General features: G+C 36.0%; 1 protein-coding gene across 2 annotated transcripts in view; it reads right to left on the bottom strand.

Annotated features, from left to right (window-relative positions):
* Positions 1–19,919, bottom strand: part of kek2 (leucine-rich repeat, immunoglobulin-like domain-containing kekkon 2 protein) — a 76,772-nt gene extending 56,853 nt beyond the window's left edge. Inside the window, exons 1-2 of one of the 2 annotated variants that reach the window (XM_089258577.1) lie at positions 19,047–19,919; positions 7,302–7,345 (exon numbers count right to left, since the gene is read on the bottom strand). The gene's annotated coding sequence lies outside the window, so the exon portion shown is untranslated. Of the gene's footprint in view, positions 1–7,301; positions 7,346–18,631 lie in introns of both variants that reach the window. The other variant, XM_030384379.2, reaches the window with a different exon arrangement.
* Positions 19,920–23,442: the final 3,523 nt, after the last annotated feature.

Raw genomic sequence — 23,442 nt, forward strand, 5'->3', positions numbered from 1 at the left:
ACTTACTGAAACACCAAGCGCAAAATCAATGAAATACCCGCAAGTAAATACCCGAAAGCAAATCGAAATTGATATGCTCTAGCTGGCTTAACGGTAAGAAGTATCATAACATGACGAATAAGAAGCCGCTGATAGTGTGAGCTATAAGATATAATCTGGCAAACGACATATATGTATGTATATGCATGTGTATGTAGTACATGGGCAACTTTTCATATTAAACATCTGCAATGAGGCCGAGTTGCCAAAAACTTTCTCAAGTTCGACTCCTGATGGCTATTATAGGCCCACTTTATGCGCTCTACATTCAAATTGAATTTGGGCTCGGCTATTCAAGCGCTCACTGCTCACTGCTTATGGCATTTTCATTCAAATTTCAGTGATTGAGCGAAACAAATCAGTTAATGGCAGCAGATCTGTTTACTTTTGTAAATGTGATTAAAATCAAACCCAAAAATATATTTCATTTGCCATTGATGATGCTACGAGCAGCCAATTCCATTTCATGCTTAACTATGATAAAAGAGCGCTGCACTCTCCATAGACTCGGCAAGTTAAATAAAGCAATTGTGAATGCCTGTGCTTGTGCTCAGATTTGTTATTTATAAAGTATGCAAAGTGTAGAGAGCGTTTGTGCCTGAGGCGGGAGCCTTACGCAGCTGTTATGTAATGGAAACAAAGCCATTGAAAGCGAGTACCCTTTATCGCCAGGGTATAAAAATTCGAATGCTGCCTGCGTGCCTCAGACTAACTGGTATGGCATACTTAAGCAATCGGAGCAAATGTTTTATCGTCACTTTGCCACACACACACATATTCCCCCACTCGTGTGTGCGTGTGTGTGTATGCTTGGCATACAAAATGGCGCCAGAGTCCTTTTTGCCTTTCGCTCAGCATCTTTTGCCTCAATCTCAAACATCTCGAATGGCCATCAAAGCCTCGGCAAGACATAAGAGAGACAGAGCGAGAGAGAGTGAGTGAGTTAGAGAGGGAGAGACAGAGGATTAAGAACAAAGCGACACATCATGCTGTTTAAGCATATATTAAAGCAAACTCGACTTTATGCTAAATTCAATTGAATAGTGCTTCAAATTTATAGTACGTATATATATAATTAGCGCTGCTTGGCAACCCGGTTCAATGGGCCACAAATGATTCGCCAGCAGCTCGAACAAAAACAAACAAATAAATTGTACGAAAAAGAGCAAAAACTTTTCCACAAAACACAAACAGTTACAAGACGAAGAAGAAGAAGAAGAAGAAGAGGCAGCAGCTACAGCAACAGACAGAAATCTTGAAAGTTTACAATGCGCAGTAAGTGAAGCCGCAGGCTAAACGAATTTAGGGCCGCCTTCGAGCACTCGGAGGAGTCTGTTCGGGTGTGGGAGGGGCGCTCGCCTCGCCTGACAATAGTCAAAGTCAAAGTGGCGATGGCAACAAAAGGCTCGCTCCCATCTAAAGTGCCAGCAAATTTATTAATATTGTTTTATATAAACAGCAAATGCGCGAAAATAAAGCAGGCTGGCTCGCAGGCTGTACCAGTCAGCAGTGGGCGTGGCAGCAGCCCCTGCCTCTACTATAAATCGTGCAAATGCCTCAGCTCAACTTGGCTTCAGTCTCTCGCTGAACATCAGGCATCATCATTACACGATGTTTCACATGCGGGAAAGCAGTTTAAAGAAAATGCGAAAAATGAATGAAAAAGAAAGAAAAAAATATTCAGCCAGGTTATAAGCCAGCTCTCTCGAATATTTGATTTTATTTCAATTTATTTAATTGCAAGTACGAAATCCAATGAATTTATTAAGTAAATAAATAAAACAAAAAAAATAATAATTTTATATATATTTATGTGGTAAATAAATTTTACAAAATATTATAAAAATAAAATTTCATTCAATTCAATTATATTATTTTATATGAATATTAATTAAATGAAATGCTATTGGCACGCACATAAATAAACAGAATATGCCAACAAATATTTTGCAAATTAAACAACAACAAAAAAGCTAAAAAACTTTATATTTTTTTGCTGCTGCTGCATGTAAATTTATTCATTGCACCGATTGATGAATAACTAATAAAACTCCGATCTTTCATATATCTGTGTAATTCAATTTAATAAAATGCCTTTCCGTATCATTGTTGTTTCCTTATTTGCATTCGCTGCGAGCCATTCATAAACACTCGAAACGATTCATATTTATTGTTTCCGCTTGGCAGTGCAACTGCATGCAATAAGCGCATGTCCTCCAGCTGTCCATCTGCATCTGCATCAGCATCTGCATGTGCATCAGCATGTGCATGTGTAAATAAAATAAGTAACATATTACAGTTTCAACATTTAAATCAATTCAGTTTGACTTGCGCTGGCCGCTGGGCAAACCGCAGAAAAAGCAGAGAAGGCCCAAGGCTCATATATGGACAGCAGCTGGAATCGAATTTAATTAAAAAACTGACAGGCAATGCTAAATGATTGGTTCTGGCTGTCGGGAAGGAGGGAGAGCAAAAGGGAGGAGAGACGGGTGATTTGGGGGTTGGCTTAGTAAACTTAGGCAAATGAATTGCCTGTGCTCTTGAGCGACTTTAGGCAGCCCCAGCAGCGATGAAAATCGTCTTTAAACTGGCGACACAAAGCTAAACAGCAATAAAAGCTGTGGGGTTGTTACGAATGCGTGTGTGTGTGTGTGTGTGGGAATAAGGATATAAGTGATGCAGAGCGAGGGTGGCTTGACTATGGAGCTACAGCAAATTTACATATTTTAAATAACTTGTGGAGCACACTAAAGAGACTCTGGGCTGACAATGGCGACGCCAAGACAACTCCAATTTATTTGCAATTTGTTTGAAATTTATATCAAAGGCATTCAAAGACACACACGCCCACACTCACACACACGCACACAATCGCAATTACAATCATACGCAGACACACTCCCCATGCTCTCATAATTGCACTCATAAAATGCGAACAGCTCAGCGCCTCGATATTTATGCATATCTAACTGCACACAGACAAACAAACAAATTATGTACTCATTTGAATACACATTCTAATGCGAATCACGTTGACAAAAATTCATTGAAGCGTGCTGCATACAGAGATTGGGAGAGAGAGAGAGAGAGAGAGAGAGAGAGAGAGGGGGGGAGAGGGATAGAGCCCAATTCGAGCTACCTTGACTTTCGAACTGTGTCTCCGTCATCCAATCAAGCAGCACAGAGTCACGCTGCTCTAGGTGGGTGTGTGTGTGTTGGTGTAACAAGGACACAACTTACTTTGGCACACACACACACACACACACACACACACACATACTTGCACGCAGGCAAAGCCGATACCCAGTTAATCTATCAGGACATGGCACAATGTGTAGAAAATTAAATGTGCGCCCCTCCAGCGGGGCAGCAAGTCATGTGTGCGGTTGTCCTTCGAGCTCTTTATGCCTGCGTCTGTATGTGTGTGTGCTAGTGTGTGTAATGTAAATGCAAACTAAATACACAACAGGCTGAGCATTAAGTCGATTGCTTCAAGGACCTTAACGCGCACCAATCTCTCTCTCTCTCTCTCTCTCTTTCTCTCTCTCACACACACACAATTCCTGCCAGCTCCAGCTCCTGCTCCACATTCTGCTTCAGCTTGGCGCTTTGTCATTACCTCTGGCAGACAAAACCCCTGCCAGAGACTTCGTCTCATGTGTTGTCTGCAGCTCCCACTCACTTAATTCTCGCTTTTGCTGCCACTTGAAGTGTAAATGAGTGGCTCACTGCCCACCCACCCCCACTACCCCGCCCACTTTCTATCTATGGTGTGTGTAAACGCTGAGGCTGCTTTTTAATAAGCAATTTACTTTTAGCTTAACAACGCTCAAGTGCCGCCGCCTGTAATGAAATACGCGGGCGGGCCTAAGCAGACAGCTTACAAACATACAAAGACAACCATATATATAAGTATTTATATACATCTCACACTTTTTGTATAGAGCGCACTTGCAATGATTTTCCTCTCGCACTGTTTGCCAACGATAATTAATTTTTTGGCCCGCTTGCGCTCAAGTTAAGACCTTCAGTTTTTCATTCATTAAAAATAAATTAGAATGTTTCTATTTACTTATGCATGTACGTATACATGCGACACACACTGTGAGCCTTCGAAACCAGCTTCATGTGTCCTGCTGCTGTCTTTGGCGAGAGACTTTGCCAAATTATTCACAAGTACTTGATTCCTCGTTTTCGTCTAGCTCCATCGATTTTATTTTCCCTTTTGTCTATGCAAAATTAACAAAGATTTTTCACTGCAATTAAATTGTTGCTGTTTATGAAAATTTTCTTTATTGACTTGACAGATTTTTTTTTAAATAATTCTGTTATAACTCAAAATTAAATAACTAAGATTTCTTGGAAAGAATTTATTATTCAAAAATGATATAATAATTTAATGCAGCACAATTTTGTCTGCTAAAGAATGTAATATTCCGGCATAGATGGGGATTTCCAGGAAAATGCTTCATGTCAAAAATCTTTTGTTTTTGTTTTCATAATACTTTTAGCAGAATTCCAGGTAAACAGAATCATTTTTTTTTTTTATGAAATTCACATTTGTATTTGAAAGTTGCTTTTAAAATAAAATAAAAATTCAAATTAAATGTGTTATTACCATCGAACATACATAATTCTTTGTAATAGACTTTTATTATTGCCTATGTATATGTACATATTTGTATTTTTTATAAAAATTATATTGTATTTATATTTAATAATAAATATGAAATAAATTATAAAAAAAAATTAATAATAATTATAAAATAATAATTGTGTATTTAAATTTACAACCATAATTATTATACAAAATCATATCTTTTTTGTTCATGAAAAATATTACCAATATTAAAATTAAACAAAAACAAGTTTTATAAAAAAAATAATTAATTTAGCAGCTGGTCAAAGCTTAATCTTCTGCTAAGAGACTTATCTGAGTTTAAATATACTAAAATCTACAGACAAATTAAATTCTTAAAAGAAAAGGTAAGCCTTTTAAACTTTATCTATGTTGCTTGTATCAAAAAATGAAAAAAAAAAAAAAAAATTAAATTTATTTTTATTACACTATCCAGACTTCGGCATTGAAATAAAAGGACACCCAAGCAATGATTGTTTGTAACCTAAAAATAGCCCTAACAACACATGTGTCATGAGAGAGGGACACGAGTGTAAAAATGTGTGCAAAGGTCGAATATGTCGAGTACACAGAGCAAGAGGGTTTCAATGACTGAAAGTAGCTCATGATGGTCATGTAAGTCTAGAATTTAAAGCAATAATCTAAATTAAATCTTCAACATGTAAAAGGTCTAGTTGAGTCTATAGAAATCTATGATTATAAATTCATATCTCATAAGTCATCTCTCTCTCTCTCTCTCTCTCTCATGCTGGCTGCATTTACTTAGGCTCTCTATTCATAGTCTCAGACATAGCAATCCGTTGAGGCAGCTTATGCAAAGTCTGCTGAAAATAGAACTAGGGGCATCATAAAAAAAGGAAAACAGACTGCCTGCTTATTGCTGTTAATGCCCAACGCCATTGATGCCAAGCAATAAAAATGAAATTCATGAGTTTGGGCAAAGAGGAAGAAATATTTTTGTATTTAAAATTTTTTTTTTAAATTATTGATAAAAATAAAAATATGAAATTATTTTCCATTTTTACCAGAGCCTGTTTCTAGGCCAGCTGAGGCTAAAGTATACCAGAGTGAAACAACTTGGTTGGAAATCATTTGAAGTTGGTTTTTATTGCCGTTGTCCTGCGCTTTAATAAAATGTGGCCACATTTGAGCACCTGCTGTGCCCGCACGCACTTGGATGTGGTTTTGTTTGTTGCTCTTGTTAGGCAGGTTGGTTCATAACCTTTGTCCAGTGGCACTCTGGCCGTCTGGCAGTCAGTTGTCAGGAGCGTTGACAAAAAGAGTGTACTTCATTTTGATATGGCCACAATTGCGGCGTTAACATGGCAGCCATGCTAAAGCTGTTCATAAATCAAATTGGTTTTTATCGCGCTGGCCATTTGTCAGTGCACCTTTTACATGGTCAACGCTTTTCAGCCGCAATTTCCACTGCCGTTGATTAAATAAACCAAAATCGAAATTCTGTTTGTGCTGGAGCTGCCGAGGCGCAAGTACATAAATATTATTTTCGTAAATCTCAATGAAATATGGCCAGACAACTTTGACGAATGGCTATGCGCGGCCCCAGCACATATGCATACCGAATGTTCATAAATAAATAAATGAATTAAATGCCCCCAAAAACACCAAGAACTGAGCGAGGCCTACGGCCCAGGTGCAGGCCAAATAGTAGACAGACAGACGGCCATTTCTGACAGGCCCAAATGAAAGCCAGCATCAGCACCAGATCCAAAATGAAATGAATGCACGAAAAAAAAGCGAAAAAAATTAAAAGTCACTTCAAAGCAACAGACGCAGCTTCTGATTTGCATATTTAATGCCATTTGCATAAAGCAAACATAACAAACGTTCCCCATCCACCCGCCATAACCTACCCTAGCCACCTTTTGCTAAATAAGTGGGAGTACTAAAAGGTTTCGATCAAGATGGCTCAAAAGGCGAAATTAACATAAGCCAAAGATTATTATTAGATAAAATGAGATGAGATTTCTGAATAATATAATTAAAAATAAAATATAATTATTATACAAAAATATATATAAAAATATAAAAGAAAATTAATATAAAATATATATTAGATATAAAGTATAATTATTATACAAAAATATGTATACAAATATAAAATAAAATCATTATAAAAAATTATAATAATAATTAATAATTATAAAATAATAAGAATAATAATTAATTAGTATCAAAATGTAAAAATTCAATTATTATAAATAATATTGAGTGTATATTGCTTTATATATTCAATAAAAATTGCAATATAAAATAAAAATAATAAAATTTTTTCTAAAAATGTATATAAAAAATATATTATTTAAAATATTGAAAGTTTTTTTTTTATATTCATATAAAAAAATAAAGTAAAATATTTATCATCAAAATAGATCATTCATGTTCTTTTTTTTATTATTATGAAAGCAAAAGTCAAAACGTTTTTCTATTAAACTGTGAATTTTCTGCTTCAAATTAAATAAAATTGGAATCTATAATTTCAGCAATGTTTTGAAAAAGAAAATTCGTTAATCATTCACCGTTTTACAGGGTATTATACAGTTGATCACTCAGAGCTTGTTAATTTAAACTTTCGCATTGCTGCAGAGAAATTCGTACATACCTTTATCGCCTTAATCAGACTCGGCGTTGGGCTCCGCTTGTGACCTGCAATGAAAAAATGCAGAGCACAAAAAGGGGTTTCATATTAGAAATGTTTATAACTTTTCCTTATTCACAGCTTCATGAGAGACAAAAGCGGCAAGCGAACAAAAAAATTGTCGTTAAGCTCTATATATACACATATATAATATATATGTATATATATAAATATTTTGTTTTTGTATTTTTGGAATTGTAAAGTGAACAATATGCAAATATGTGCTCGGGATGCTTGCGGAATTTAAATTTTTAGGTAAGCCCCAAAATATGCCCCGGCTGACCCTTTGTATGACGTATTTCGGGCTGAGGACACGGCACCAAAAAACACACAAAAAAAAAAAAAAGAAGAAGAAGAAGAAGGACGACAATAAAATTAAATATTCTATTAAATGGCATTCGCTGTATGCCAACTACGGACAGTTGAAGGAGTCGTGTATAGACGGCTCGTGCAAGTATTCTGCGCTTTGAAATTGAAGGCTTAAAAGTAGCTTTTGTTTCACACTAAGTCTATCTATTGGCTTCATGGAACTCTTCGTGGAACTCTTCTTTTGGCAGGTATTAAATTTAACACGTATACACGCATAGAAAGAGAGAGAGAGAGATAGAGTAAGGTGGGGACTTAGAGATAGAGCGTGAGTCGAGCAAATTGCATTCGCATTATATCAATTTTATTGCCCTGCCCGGCTATAATTCTCATGTCCTCGCCGAGAGCATGCAAATAAAATGTATAAAAAACGAGATTTTATTGACGGTCTCGAGTTTGGTCCGGCAGCGTTTGCCCTTTTTATTCTAATTTCGTGGCCCGGCTTGTTGTTTAGGCTTATCTGCGCTCTCTCTCTCTCTCTCTCTCTCTCTGTACATGCCCATCGAGCGCAAGGGAAACGCAATTTCGTCTTCCTTTGTTTCATATAAATTAAGCAGATTATATCGAGTCAGATAGGACTCAGTGTATGTGTGTATGTGTGAGTGTGTATAGAAACTGGCAAACCAGATTGCAAAATCAAGAAAGTAACTTTAAAAGGCACTCAGTAGAGCACACGGGTCGTTCAAAAGACGCCTCAATCGATGACACAAATAATACCTCAATTAAGTCTCCCAAAAAAAAAAAAAAAAAAAAAAAAAAAAAAAAAAAAAAAAAGATGAAAAAGTAAAAGAAAAGCAAAGAAAAAATTACGCTTGGGCTGCACAATTCGAAAATTGTGTAGAGCGCAAAACATAATGGAAAACAAGCAACATTTTGTCGAGTATTTTCAGTGCGCCTCAATTTATGCCACAATATTCGACTCAATAGATATTTAATACTCAGCAATTTCTGCAGAAATAGCAAGTAAGCGTGTGCTGGTGTTGATAGCCCGACTAGCAGATACCCTAACTACTACAAAGAATTCTTACATCAAATACTTAAAGTCTCTTTTGCTAAATATGTTGTAGTTGGAATAGCACAAATACTAAATTGCTATGAAGGTATCTAAATAAATACATCTCTATATGTATTTATCTCTTTCTATCTATCTATCTATCTATCTATCTATCTATCTATCTATCTATCTATCTATCTATCTATCTACCTATCTATCTATATATATATATCTATCTATCTTTCGTTCTACCTATCTATAGCTGTCTATCTATATATCCGTTCATCTTAATCTACCTATATCTATTTATTCTATGTCTATCTATTTGCATATATCTATCTCTGTCTATCTATATCTATATTAATCAATCAATCTATCCCATCTGTTTGCCATCGATACATCTTTAATTTGTTTATCTATAGAATAGAGAAATTATCGGAGAACGGACTTAGGCCACCAAGGCAAGTCCATGAATATATACGCTTTACAAGCTCCGCCACGCCTTCTGCTGCCTGTTTGCTTCTCAAGAAACCTGTATACCTCAGAATATCAGCTTAAATGAGTTTAGGGTATACAAAAAAATTATGGGAAACACCGCAGCAGCGTCGAACTTTTCTCGCTGTTGCTGCGGATCGAAGGTCGCAATGAGTGGCTCTATATATATGTATATATACATAATTATATATATATACATATATATGTGTAAGTCTGTGTGTGTGTTGGGCAGCGTGTTGCGCTGTTTACATAATATTTTCATGTATATTTTGCAGCTTGTACATATTTTTTAATGATTTTCTTCTTCTTCGCCATCATCTTCTTCCCGGTTTTTTCTCTTTCTCTTCTCTGTCGGCCTGCTTTGGCAAACTTTGAAAGGCGACGCCGTATTACAACTCAACTTAGGAGGCGTTTTGCTGGCTCGTGCACTGTGGTTTTGGTGTGTATGTGTTTGTGTGTGTGTGTGGGTGGCTTAAATGCCACCCCTACACGGCCTGGCCTGTGTGCGAGAGTTGGGGTTGGGGTCCGCACAGGGCATAATTGCGCTGCCGTCGAGGCAAATGAAAACGGCTCGCAATATTGAAGCTGCGAACTTTTCAAGTGTAAGAAATTTAATTTCGAAATGTAGGTTTAACGAACGGAAATTGCTTTCGCTGCCTCAGAATCGAGTAAAAGCTCTTGCTGTGTATTGTTCTCGTTCTCCCACGCACCGTTCCCCTTGCCGCACTCTACTTATAAACATATTCCACGCTTTGGCCATTGTTGTCGAAGCAAAGGCGTAGAGCAACAGCAAAAGTTGTACAAAAACAAAAAGAGAACAGAAAAAGAGAAAAACAAAACACAAAATTGTTCTGTATATAAATTCAGCTTTTTGCTGCTTGTTTTCATTTTGCAATTTGTTTGCTTAACTTTCTGATTGAGCTGGTGGCTCATTGCGGCGCATTACGTCAAAGAAAATGAAATTATTTAATGTTTTACATTTGTTCGATGGGTCCCAGAACCACCAGCAGCAATACCACACAATATCTTCACCCTTGGCCTCATTTTTTGAGCATTACTTTTTATTTTTCACACTCTCTCTCTCTCTCTCTTTCACTTCAGGGGCCAGGCGGGCGCGTAATTGCGACTGATTTGTTTGGCATTTTGCACGGCCATTTATTTTCGTCATGGTCAGCTTGAGGCTCACCCGCCAGGATGTGGCCAGGCAGACAGGAATGAGGCACAGCGCGTTGATTGAGCCCATTGGGAATTCGACATGGCCAGAGCTGGGGAATGGAACTGCCGTCCCACAACTTCTACAGAAATATATATGTATATATGTATTCTTGTATTTATGATTTGCTTTTCAAGTGAAATACTTAAAATTTATTTTTTCATGAGCGTATAATTTTCAAAATCTAGAAGAGATGCCTAGCTGGAAATATGCTCGACTCTTATTATGTCAAAGTAATTAAAGTGACATAAACACAAATGTTTTTCTGAAGAAGTTAAAAATTAAAAACTTTACTAAATAAAAATGATAATAAAAATTTAATTTTTGTATCAAAGTTTTAAGTTAAGAATATAATTTCTTTATAGCACTGAAATTAAATGACAGTTGCTGTTCTTATACATATTAAATTTGATAAACTCAAGCGGGAGCTTATTAAGGTTATATTCTAGAGCATTTCAATATAAGAGATTCAATAAATTGAATACTCAATTTCGCACATTTTTATTTTTCAAGGAATTCAAGATTTGTCTCCATGGACAATAATAAATATATTTTCTCATATATAGTTACAAAAAACATAAAAAATAAATTAAATAAGAAAACATTCAGTATTCTTCACAATAACACTCCGTTGCTTTTTTACAGCTCCTTTGCTGGGATTTATTTTGCTTCAAAGTTGTTTTTTCCTATTCCGAAACATTAAGCAAATAATCTGAATCGAATTGTTAGCCAAAACAAGTCTTTGATAATGCCGCATGGCGCCAGTGACTTTTTCTCGCTCCCAAATTTGAGAAGGCCCATGAAAGAGCGTGCGTTGTGCTACGATTGAAGCAATAACAATAAATATGACCGAGAAGGAAGAGCTAAAAAACATCACAAGAGTTGACTTGTAAATGCTATGAAAATTGGAAAAAAGAGTTGATACTAATATATAATATCCAGAAATGGGCGCAAATTACATAGATACTCTTGATTATTTTAACATAACATTTTAGAATAGTTATTTAAGCTGTGGTTTGATGAAGAAATAATAATAATTAATTAAGAAAAAATAAATAAAAAAATACAAAAAGAATTATCAAAAAATGTGTTTGTCTAAGACTAAATAAGTTCAATCAAAGTTGAAAAAAAAAAAAATATTAAAAATAATAATAATAATAAATGTAACAATTGCAAAAAAAAACATAAAAAAATTCCAAATATTCTTCTCAGAAAATCCTGTATATAATAATAATAAAAATTTAAAAAAAAAAAAAAGAAAAGAATTTTCCAAATTAGTTACTGAAAATTATTTGCCTAAGACTGAAAAAGTTAAAAAAAAAAATCTGAAAACAAAAAAAAAAAACAATAAAAATAATAATAAAATGTAATAATTAAAAAAAAAAACATTAAAAAATATTTAAATATTCTTTTAAAAATATGCTATACATAATTAAATTTTCTTTTTTATTTAACATATGTGCATTTTAATTTAAAAATAAATTGGTACTTTACATCACATGAATTAAAGGCATGCACAGCAGCAGTGCTGTATTAATTATTATTCAATCAATTTGTAAACGCTCTTTAAACAATTCATTATGTCTGAGGTATTTAGTTCGCAGCCATTTGCATATGTATATGGCCCTTAATTGCATGCAAGCTGCAGCAACATTTCGCTGCAACTTAATGGGGCAGCTGTAAAATATTTATGCTTTCATTACTGATAAATGCAATGCATGTACGAATGAGTATATAAAATAAACAATACAGCCAAATATATTTTATATAAATAAATATATTGATGAGTTTTTATTTAATGCAATGGCTGCGGTCATTAAACGTTTTCAGTCAAATACTTGGCCACATTATGGTGCCATTTACTGGGCGAGCCAATTGGCCACACGAAGAGCAACTGCTAAGGTTGGGCTAAAGCACTTTGCAGCCACTTTTGGCGTATTAAGCAGTCAACCTTTACCCTTGACGGCTGTCAAAAGTGCAGCTGCAGCAGCTGTGGCTGCTCCATCAACGGCTGGCGGCAGTCACACGGCTTGCAAAAGTTTTCGGGCCCAAACTCAACGAACGTTGACAACAGCCATGTGGCCAGTGGCATCGATCAAGGAAGTCGGCTCGGATGAGCTTATATAAAAATATTAATAACATTAGCCTGGCCAAAAACAAACTAATCAAACTTTTGGCTAGCAACAGAACTGACAACAACAGCAACAAAGGCAGCAAGGACAACAACAGCTCGTAACAAATTGCTTTATTTTCTAATGCTGCTTCTCATCTATTTGCTGCCTGCCGCTTCCTTGATATTTTAGAATATTAACCCAAAAAACTTGCGACGTCCCAGCGAACTGGGCCAGCCAAAAAGAAAAATAATAGGAGAAAAAAAAAATCGAAAATCAATTTTGGTTAATGTGCCCGGGCAAGTTTGCTGTTTTCTCCTTTCTGTTGGCTGCTGGCTGCTGGCTGCCCGGGGCCACACACACAGCCTGTGGCACGCACACATGTGGCAGCTACGACGCCCCCGCACACAGCACTGTCCGTCCGGCCGTCCGTCTGTCGATGCGTCGCCCAAAAATCTAACTTGGCAAATCTGAATGCGTTGGCAGCGACTCCTGCTGCTGCTACTCCTGCTACTCCTGCTGCTGCTGCTGCGCTGCCTCCGCTGCCCCCACTCGACTGCGCTGCCGGTGTCCGTAGCATATTTTTGCATATGTATATGTATATATGTGTATATGTAGTTTATGCAAACATTTTTACCCGCCCGCATAAATTATGGCGTTTCTCAACACTTTGCCACACTGCTGTGGAACACTGTCTCGGCCATAAAATTAGAACGTATATAAAAGGGTGTGGCCCACAAAAGTGGCCCAACAATCGCTGTTTATTCTGCATGTCATTTACGCATGTGTGTGTGTTTGCGTGTCTAAAAACTGGTTGAGACACTCCAATGAATGTGGATGTGCCTATATGCAAATATTTCAGTAAGTACTACTAAGTATATGTTTATACAGTATATATAGCATCTATATATTTATTGTAGAAATATGACGTTTTCTTTTATGCAAAAAAACTTGTATAAAGGCAAAGCCATAAATACTAATTAATACTAGGAAATTGGAATGAACATATCTCTTTGGCTTTCGCTCTTTTATTGTGAAATTCTATTAGATGGAAAAATCTAAGAAAGCATGCAGTTCCTGGAATTAATTATATTTTTTGAATACAGCGAACTAAGAAAGGAAACCTTTTAAAACTGGTTTTTAACAGCTTTGAAGTTCATTCAAATATTTCAATTGCCTTGCAAAAAATAAAACAGGAATTATTATTCAATTTATACTGAGGAACAGCATTTATAAAGGCTCTTTCAAATGATAACACATTGTAGCAGAATTTATTTAGTTATAAATATATTATTTACGCAGCTCTACTTCTGATCTTTTTTCGCTTTCTGCTTAAACTACTGCGCTGTCGTTCTTCTTCTTTCTTTAGTAAAGCTTTTCTGGCTCATTGCCATCGATGAGGCTGAGAATCGATAGCTTTTATATATATTGATAGTTAACCTGCTATTCTCTCTAATCTCTTATTGGCCTACTACACCATACAAATATCCATACGCAACTACAGTTTATAGGAATTTGCCTCAGACCTCCCTTCACATGGCAGACATGTTCTCTAAAGCTGGAATCCCTCATATGTATATATTCAACATTTTCATGCCCTTAAAACGTTTCAATTGAAGCCATAAATTTTCATCATTTTTTCTGCCTCAAACATAATTTCAAATGATATAAATATTGCATTTAATAATACTTTTGCTCTTAATCTTCATCGGCATTTGTGAATAAACCGAATTTTTATTCTCTCATATATGTATGTATATGTAGATTTCTATGTTTTATTTTAGCCTGCGCACTTCCATGTGCTTTTTCAACCCAATTTATGCTTTAAATAATAGTTTCACTTTTGTTTATTTTTATTTGTGTGATTTGATACCATGCGGGAATTCAACAGCCCCGGAAACTCTCAACAAATGTTGGTAAACAAAACAAGGACAAAAAACAAGAAGGACGACAAATATTTTCTGCTATTTTGTTATCAAAATATTTGAGTTTATTGAGTAAATAAAAAGTTTTGTTTTGAGCGAAATGTATGCAGGTCGTTTCATGTTGGGCTTTAGTTGTGAAAATTTATGTTGAATGAAAGGGAGTGAAAGAATATTCAGAAGCCTTGGCATGTCTCAATAGATGCTCAGAGCATTTAAATACAGTTGACAAAATTGAATGACAACAAATCAATAAATATGAGTAAAGTAATAAAATAATAAAAAGTAAATGAATAATAATACAAAAATAATAAGAAAAAATAAAATCATAGTATACTATTATAATAATTAATAATTTTTAAATAATAAACAAGTAAGAGAGCTTTAGTCGTGACTGCTCGATTAGAGCTGGTATTCCATTCATTCTACGCTTCCTTTCTGCATGCATAACCAACCAACATGTGTATGCATACACACATAAATACGCATGCAACCGCATGCTCGCATACGACTATCGACATCGGCTGCAATTTGAGCTCTTCTATGGGAATTCAGCTGTGGAATAAATCCTCTTGTAGTGGAACTATCTACATGAAACCATCGGAATGTAATAATAACAATCCAATTTATGTATTAGCCAAAGTATTTGAAATCTGTTATATTTATTTTATTTGAATTATTTTTTATGTCATATGATTATGCATTTAAATGGAGTGCAGGAAAAAAATGTTAATGTTAATGTTAATGTTAAGTTGATAAAAATTAAGAATAAATAAGATGAATTTATTAACTCATGATTATTATAATATTTTATATATTTGTATTATATACATATATTTTATTATTATTTTTATTATATTATTTTTATTTTTATTATATATATATTTGTTAAATATCATATATTAATTTTTATATTTATTTTTATTTTTTACTTTTGCACTTTATTGTCTAAGACTAATTTTATTAAAGCCTAATATTGACAATATACTTGAACTATATTCTATTTAATTCTTATTAAATAAATAATTGATTTAAAAATTAAATATAAAAGAGCATTTCTCAAACTCATTAAAACCTCAAAATGAAACCCAAATTTATAAAGTAAATAGTCCCATAAAGGAAAAAAGCTTTTTCAGCTTTTATTAGGCATATTTTTGCGCAGTGTAGTATTGCTTACAGCATATCCATACCGCAATGCTTCAATTCAGATTCGCTTACTATTGATGTACACTTAGCATTGCAAAATGTTTGCTTCTGGCTTACATAACTGAGCTGTCTGCCGGCTCTTGACTGCTCCCTGCTCTCTGCTCCCTGCTCTATGCGCTCTGCTCCCTGCTCTTCTGCTCTCTTCGGCCAAGGCATAGTTTTCTACATAAATATGCAGAGTTTTCGCTGTAACGATAACTGGCAGCATTTTGACTATGTGGACGCAGCTGCTCGCTTACTCACTCACACGCACCCACACACACTCACACACTCACACACACACAGACAGCCACGCACACCTTGGGGCTGGCTTTCACAGTGTCTTTTAGGCACTCTTTGTGTTGATTTTATTGTACCAAGTACATTTAAGAGCAGCGCCCAGTGAGCTGTGAACAGGCGTATGGCGGCAACATCATTATCATCAGCATTAGTATCATCATTATCATCTTCATCATCATCATCAACACCCATCATCAGCAACGTGTGTTTTCATATGGGAACTAAATGTCTGCTCCATAGACAAGGATGCGAAGCTATTTTGGCTTTGTTATTGTTGTTGTTGTTGTTTGTGTTGCCTTTTTAACGTGCCTCTCTCATGTTATTTACTTAACAATTTACTGAATAATTTAAATAGGCTGTCTTGCTTCTCCTGCTGCTGCTCCTGCTGCTGGCATTATTGTTGTTGCTATTACACTTCCTGTTTGCGTTTCACCTCTCTTCTCCGCCCCCCGCTGAATTATGAACGTTTCCTTTTTAGCCAGAATTTTCATGGGTGATAGTTGTCCACCCTCGCATTTTCACTATGTAGGTGTCTGCGGCTGTCTCACGCTGACATTTAATGCGGCCTGTCTGTGTCTGTGTCTGTGTGGGTGTGGGTGTGTCAGTTTCTGTGTCTGTGTGTGTGTGTTGGCTGCGCTGTGTGTTGATAATGTGCATAATAAGCCTTAATTAATGTTAAATAATGAATTTTCTCATTTGCACGCCAGCCAATGCCGTTGTTGATGCCTTTGCTGAGTCGGAGGCTGAGTCGGCGGAGACTGAGGCTGATGCCCAAAAAGCCAATGCCCCGGGAAAGCCAGGCAGCCGCTTTTCTTGTTAGGCGTATAAGTTTTTCGTGGGCATTACCAAATATTTACAGGTGGCGAAAGCACCGCCGCAGGCCGCCAGGTAAAGCCCCCCGCGTCTTGCTTTTGTTGTGGTTTGGCTCCTTCTTCACCTTCTTCGAAAATTTGCCGAGCCGCAGCACAAATATTTAAAACTTATTTGCAGCACTTTTTTCCTTTTGTTGTTATTTTTTTTAAATGTATGTTTGGCCTGTTGTTAATTAAAATTGCTATGAAAAGGGTTTTGTTTGCCTTTTTATTGGACTGGGGGCGGTGAATTTTAATTTGTCGGACTGCGCATGAAAAGGAGCCCGAAAATTTTCATTCAGCTGGGGAAAAGGTCGCAAATACACTCGAATATATAGGTTTTGTTACCCGTCCCGGTAGAATTATTTGCAAACAACAACAAAAAACTATCAATTAGAGATAAGCGCTAAAAATACGTTTATATGCAACTTAATTAATCGCCCAATTAAATGTGAATGGCCCTGGCCAAAAATAAACTTTAATTGAATATGCAAATGTGAAAAGGTCGAGGCTAAACCATTTGTGTGGAGTTAAAGCTTCATTATTAAATAAACAATATTTGAATTAGCCAAACACTTTGGGGAAATCGGATATTAATTTTAATCTGTGTGGATTATTAAATAAGTATATATTTAGATGGGCTAAATATTTTAGGGAATACTAATTATAAGTTTAAGTTGTGCGGTATGCAAATTTAATGTATATTATTGAGATATATGTGAACATATGTATATGGGCAATACAACTCTTTATAAATTTATAGATCAAATCATTCAGGTCAAATGGTTTTCAGTCTAAATTTTTGTGAATAAGTCCAAAAATGTATTTTATTTGGGTGATTTATTGAATTTGATATTATAGTTTAAACTGTTTAGACTAATTCTTAATTATATATATTATATTGCTCTTCTTCCGTTTCAACAAATTTTTTTATACCACGAAAGAATTGCAATTTGAAGTATCATAACAAAATGTATATACCAGAAATTCTAAACAAGCTCAAGATTCTATAATTGAAAGTTTAACAACTAACTGGCCTTAAATACCATATGCGTAGCTTTGAATGAAACAATATCTAATTTATAATTGTAATAGAAAAATATTCTCAATAGATGAGTATATCAACTTGATAAATATTGCTAAAAGTCTTTACAACCGATTAATAAACCCATTTTATATCAATCCTCAATGACTATGATTATAAACATAGTAAAGTAAGTTCGTATGGAAGGCTCTTTATACCAACTATACAATTGCTATATAGACTTATTATATAAATATATAAACTGATTATTTAAATATATTTATATATTAGATGAATAAGAAATCTATGACTTGAAAAGTTGATCTAAGAATATGTAAGACACAGATATATACATATATATACTTATATATCGACCAGATAAATCAGTCTCCCCATTTCATTGGCCACGTATATAAGCAGCTGCTTAGACCAGCATTTATTGCCATCGAAACTTGTTTTCCTATTGCCAAACTTTTCGCAAACAGTTCAAAGTTGAATAAACTGGAAATATATTTTCAATAAAGCTAAAGGCAAATAGTCAATGCCAGTTGACATAATTAGACAAATGCAAATACACAAAGCTATACACAAATATATGTATGTATATCTGTATAACTGTACAGCTGTAGATTGGGAACGAATTCGTGACATTATCCTAGAGCTGGTGCACAAAAAGTTCCAAACTCTCGCAATATTGTTCACTTTTATGCACACACACACAGCAAGAGAAGGATAGACAGATGGAGAGTGAGAGCGGGAGAGGGGGAGACAGCGATAGATAGACAGCTGGGACTATTAGTATTAATGTTCAGCAGAAATTAGATATAACGTACCCCTAGTAAAATGGTTGTCCAAAACTTGTTGTTGTTGTTGTCGTTGTTGTTGTTGTTGTTGTTGATCCACTTTGTTGCTGTCACAGTTGCGTTGGTCGAAAATCAATGCGCAAATATTTTATCCTTTTTATATGACAGACTTACGCACACACACGCACATTGACACACACACACATGCACACACGCACGCACACACATGTAGATATGCGGAAAATGATGGCAGGCAATGAAAAAAGTGAACGACAGCCGCCACAGCAAAAGGGAAAAAACACAAGAAAAAAGTTGCTTAGCTCGACGATTTTATTGTGCGCCGCAGCACTTGATTAGCCGGCGCCCAGCTTCACACACACACATATACATATATAGAGAGAGAGAGTAACTGTATATATATATATATATTTTATTGCAATCTTACTTTATGCGAGCGCTGTACTTTTATTGGTTTCTGTCGTTCGCACTTATTACTGTAAATATATACTATATCATTTTCCATGGGTATTTCCCCCTTGTTGAATTGAAGTTTTTCTCAGTTTTGAGTTTTTTTTTCTTCTTCGGTTTCTTGTTTTGTTTTGCTGTTTGCCCGCTTTTAAATTTGTGTTTGGTTTTCACTCGAATTTCACTTCTGGGTGGCCACAGCTGCTGAGTGCCATGTCAATCAAAATCAATCAAATTTCGTTACACTTGTCAAGCGCCTTTCCCACTTTCCATTTACTCGCTCGTTAGCATTTACACATGTTTCATCTTGTCGTCGTTGTCGACGTTCTCCTTGTTGTTGTTGGTGGTGGTGCTGATGGTGCTGCTCTTGTTGTTGTTGTTGTTGTTGTCGCGTTGTTGGCTCAATTTGCGAGCTTGAAATTCACGTGCTAAATGCATTCCCCACGCCAGTCTCTCCACACGAAATTTACGGCTTTTGCGTTGTCTGCTGCCCGGCAAATGCGCGTTTACCGTTACCCGTTTAACAGTTAGCACGTGTCTTGCGCTACTTTTTTTTATTATATTTTTTGCACCACCTTAAAAATTTGAAACTGCGCTCACTTTCTGTAGTTTACTTTTAGATTTTCTATTTTATATTTTCTTTCTTTTTTTTTTTTTGGTTTGCTCTGTTTTGGATTTGTGCTTTGTTACGGTTAAATTGCAACTGAACTGCACCACGCACGACGCCAACACCCCGTCCGTCTGCGTGCTTATGGGGCTCACGCTGTGTCTGCTGTGTCTGTCGTTAACGGCGTACGCTGTGAGACTGCTTGGCCGCAACGCTCCGACGACTTTCAGCAGGCGTTCGTCTGCCTGCCTGCCTGCCTGCCGGGCAGAGCAACGGCGTCAGCGTCGCCGTCGTCGTCGTCGTGGTCGCCGTTATCATCGGCATCGTGCGTTCGGCTTTGTCGTCGTGTACTCCTCGTCTCGTCGTCTTTTCGAAAACTGTTATACGTGCAGGCGCATTCACTGCTGGGCGCTGCAGCGGCGCTGCCCGAGAGAGCGCAATAGAGAGAGCGAGAGAAAGAGAGCCGAAATAATAGCTTACGCTCAGCGCGAGCGAGTGCGAAAAGAGTTCGAGTTTCTGTTCGAGTTGGCTTTTATTTTTATTTCTATTTGGATTTGGGTTTTTATTTTTAGTGCCTTGCGGTATGTGATTTATATGTCGCCGTAAAAATTCATAATAAATGCGGGCTATCAAATTAAAATTAAGCAACTGAATAAAGATGCAAGCCAAGATAAATATCAATATTAAATGTACCAAGGAAAAAAAATTATTTAAGTACTTGATATGAATTATTTTCTATATTAATGAATAAGAGAAAAAATATCTTTCTGGGAAATTGGCTAAAGTTATGAATAGTACAAGCAAAAACTATAATATTTTTGTCATCTTGCTAAGGGAAGAACAAAATATCAATTTATTTGATCTGAAAAAGTTTTACGTTTATTTAACAATAATGGAAATTATATCTTTCCAAAATATTGAATACAATTAGGTTACAAACTATCTATTAGTAATATTTGTTACAGCTTTAAGTAAGCTTAATCTTTTTCGATAATTTATTTAGTTGCAAATATATACTCGGAAAAATTCAAATAAATAAAAAATAATTTTTAAATAATTTTTAGTTGTTAAAAATGCTCAAAAGGTTAATATACACCATTGTATTAATTTTCTTATGTGCCAAACTTAAAATTTATTTTAACAAAAATTTTTTTTATATTTTTATTGTATTTTTTCTGTTTAAGAGTTTTTATATTTTAATATGTGTGTGTATTTATTATATTATTTATTTTATTATATTATTTATTATATTATTTAGTGAACATGTTTTTTTTTATATAAATCAAAATAATAAAGATAATAAATAATATGATAAAAGAAAAATAAATAAATAAAAATTATATATTTTTCTAGCTATTCAGTTGTTATTAATATATAATGTAGCAAATTTATATTTCAGCTGTATTCCAAAATATATCAGCGCTCTAAACAGTTAATTATATCTTAGCTCTGCTCCGTCACTCAAGCGCTGCTCGTCTTTCGTCTTATACGAGCAGCTAACACCCAGTTATCACTGGCCTCTCACTTACCACTCGGCGAGTGGGTATTTTGCTACAGCTGCCGTCTTGATAAGCACTATCAATGGCTTTTTGTTTACATATTTTGTTTCCGTTTCCCCCCACACACAGACACACACAGACACACACTCAAACACTCTCATGCACACACATACACTTGCACAAATTGAACTGTTAACGGAAATTATAAGAGCCTACTGTTCCCACTATAGCTGAGTGCCTCTACATATAACAGTTTCGTGCTGTGCTAATGCTCTCACACACAGCGAGTCGGCGCTCTGTTTGAATGTGGGAAACTCAACACACAGCTGACGGCTGGCAAAGTCAAGGAGAAACCCACCACAAATGCAGAACTGAAGCTGCAGCCAAGGCAGCGCTTGGGCCGCGGACGGCAAAGAAATCCGCTAGCCGAGCACAAACACTGCAGGCCAAAAATATTGATTCAATACGATTTGGTTGTTGAGTTGAGGTGGGGTTGGGATTGTGATTGGGTTTTGGCTGTCTTGGCGTGGTTTGCCTTGGCTTTTGGTTACCTTCCCCCCCGCAAGGCTGCTGTATGTATGTATATATGTATATATTGCTTTATAAACAGCGTCTGGCTGCGCCTGCCCTCTGCGGTTGCCTTTTAAAAAAATTTTTGCTGTTGTTGTTGCCTTCGATACTCAGCGACAGCGACAACAAACGCAAATAACCAATGAAGCAGATAGTAATGTTTATTGTTATTCTTGGCAGTTGGCCCTGCGGCCATTCAAATCAATTCGTTGGCCGCGCCGCAGCTTCTGTCTTATCCTTATTTAAATTTCATTTCTTGCTTTTTCTTTTTTTTTTTTTTTAAGCCAGGCCAAGCATTGCATATTATTAATGTTAAATAAGCGATGCGGACATAGCTGACTCCCACTCGCTACCACTCTCCCCCCTCTCTCTCTCTCTCTCTCTATAGCTCCTTGGGTAATCAGAGTAGTTGCGGCGGCATTAAGTATACGCACTGTGCTGCGCGCTGCCTTTGCCTGGCTGCATATTTGAGGCGAATTAAAACTATTTAAGTTTTTAATGCCCCAACAGCAATGATCTTGTGCATGGCATATAAATTACGCGCCACACCATGCCACGCCCACTCCTCTCGGCAGCCAAATCGCAACACAACTTCAAAGGCCTCGCACGTCGTTGTCAACGACGACGACGACGACAGCGACAAGGCTGAGGATAAGAACGTGCAGCGTGAAGGCGTGCGGACGCGGGGGCGTGGCTGTATCGGTCGGAAAAGACGTTGAGCACTTTGCCAAAGTTTTTAGCTTGGCTCGTTGGCAATTTTTTACTTTGTTGCTTTATAGGGATTTATGTTTAATCGGCCAAAGGTTGCGCGCACACACGCAGCTCTGTTAAAAGCTCTTTTGTTTTAGCCAAAGAGAATGAGAGAGAGAGAGAGAAAGCGAAAGTGTGTATGTGAGAGAGAGAGGGAGAGTGTGAGGCAGGGCGAGTGCGGTATGTTTGCAATGCTAACGTGGCTGAGAAATGATTTTGGCCCTTGCATATCTCGACGCAACTGTGATATGTTGATAAACATTTGCCAGACTTAAATGGATTGCCCATAGCCAGCGCCTCAGCACTCCAGCCCTGCAGCCGGCTAGCTCGTCAGCGTGCAGTCCTCGCCCGACTCACGTATGCCGAGGTCCTTGGCCAAGTGGAGCACTAACCAGATGCTCAACACAACCGCACGAAATATTTGTGCGGAACGCCAATTGCATTGATAACAGTGAAGGGTTTAACAGGCTTTGAGACTGGAACGACATGAACTTGAACAGAGTGCTACTATAATATAATTGTGGGAAGTTCTAAATTTATTAATATTATTCCTATTATGCCCATTATTTATTTATTTATTTATTGCTGCCAAGAATTAATTCCAATTAAAATTTATTCCTATTATTATATACAGTAGAAACCAGGGATCGTAACATTAATTATTTTTAAAGCAAAAAATTAAAAAATAAATATTATTTTTTCAGTAATTTAAAAAAAAGTATTTTAAATTATAAAAATGATTTTGTATGATAAAAATCAAAAAAATTTATTGTTGATCAATTTTTATATAAAAATGAAATCATAACTCTTATTTTCAATTTTTATAACAAAAAGAGTTATGGCATAATTTTTATTATAAAAAATTAAAAGCATTGTATAGGCCTCTATATATTCTACAGGAATCCGGCTATAACGACGCTACGAAGAGTCGATTGATTATTATTATGCAA

This window comes from Drosophila navojoa, chromosome 3 (genome assembly GCF_054131105.1).
Source record: "Drosophila navojoa isolate 15081-1374.11 chromosome 3, UAZ_NAV_1.0, whole genome shotgun sequence".
Classification (NCBI taxonomy): Eukaryota; Metazoa; Arthropoda; class Insecta; order Diptera; family Drosophilidae; genus Drosophila; species Drosophila navojoa.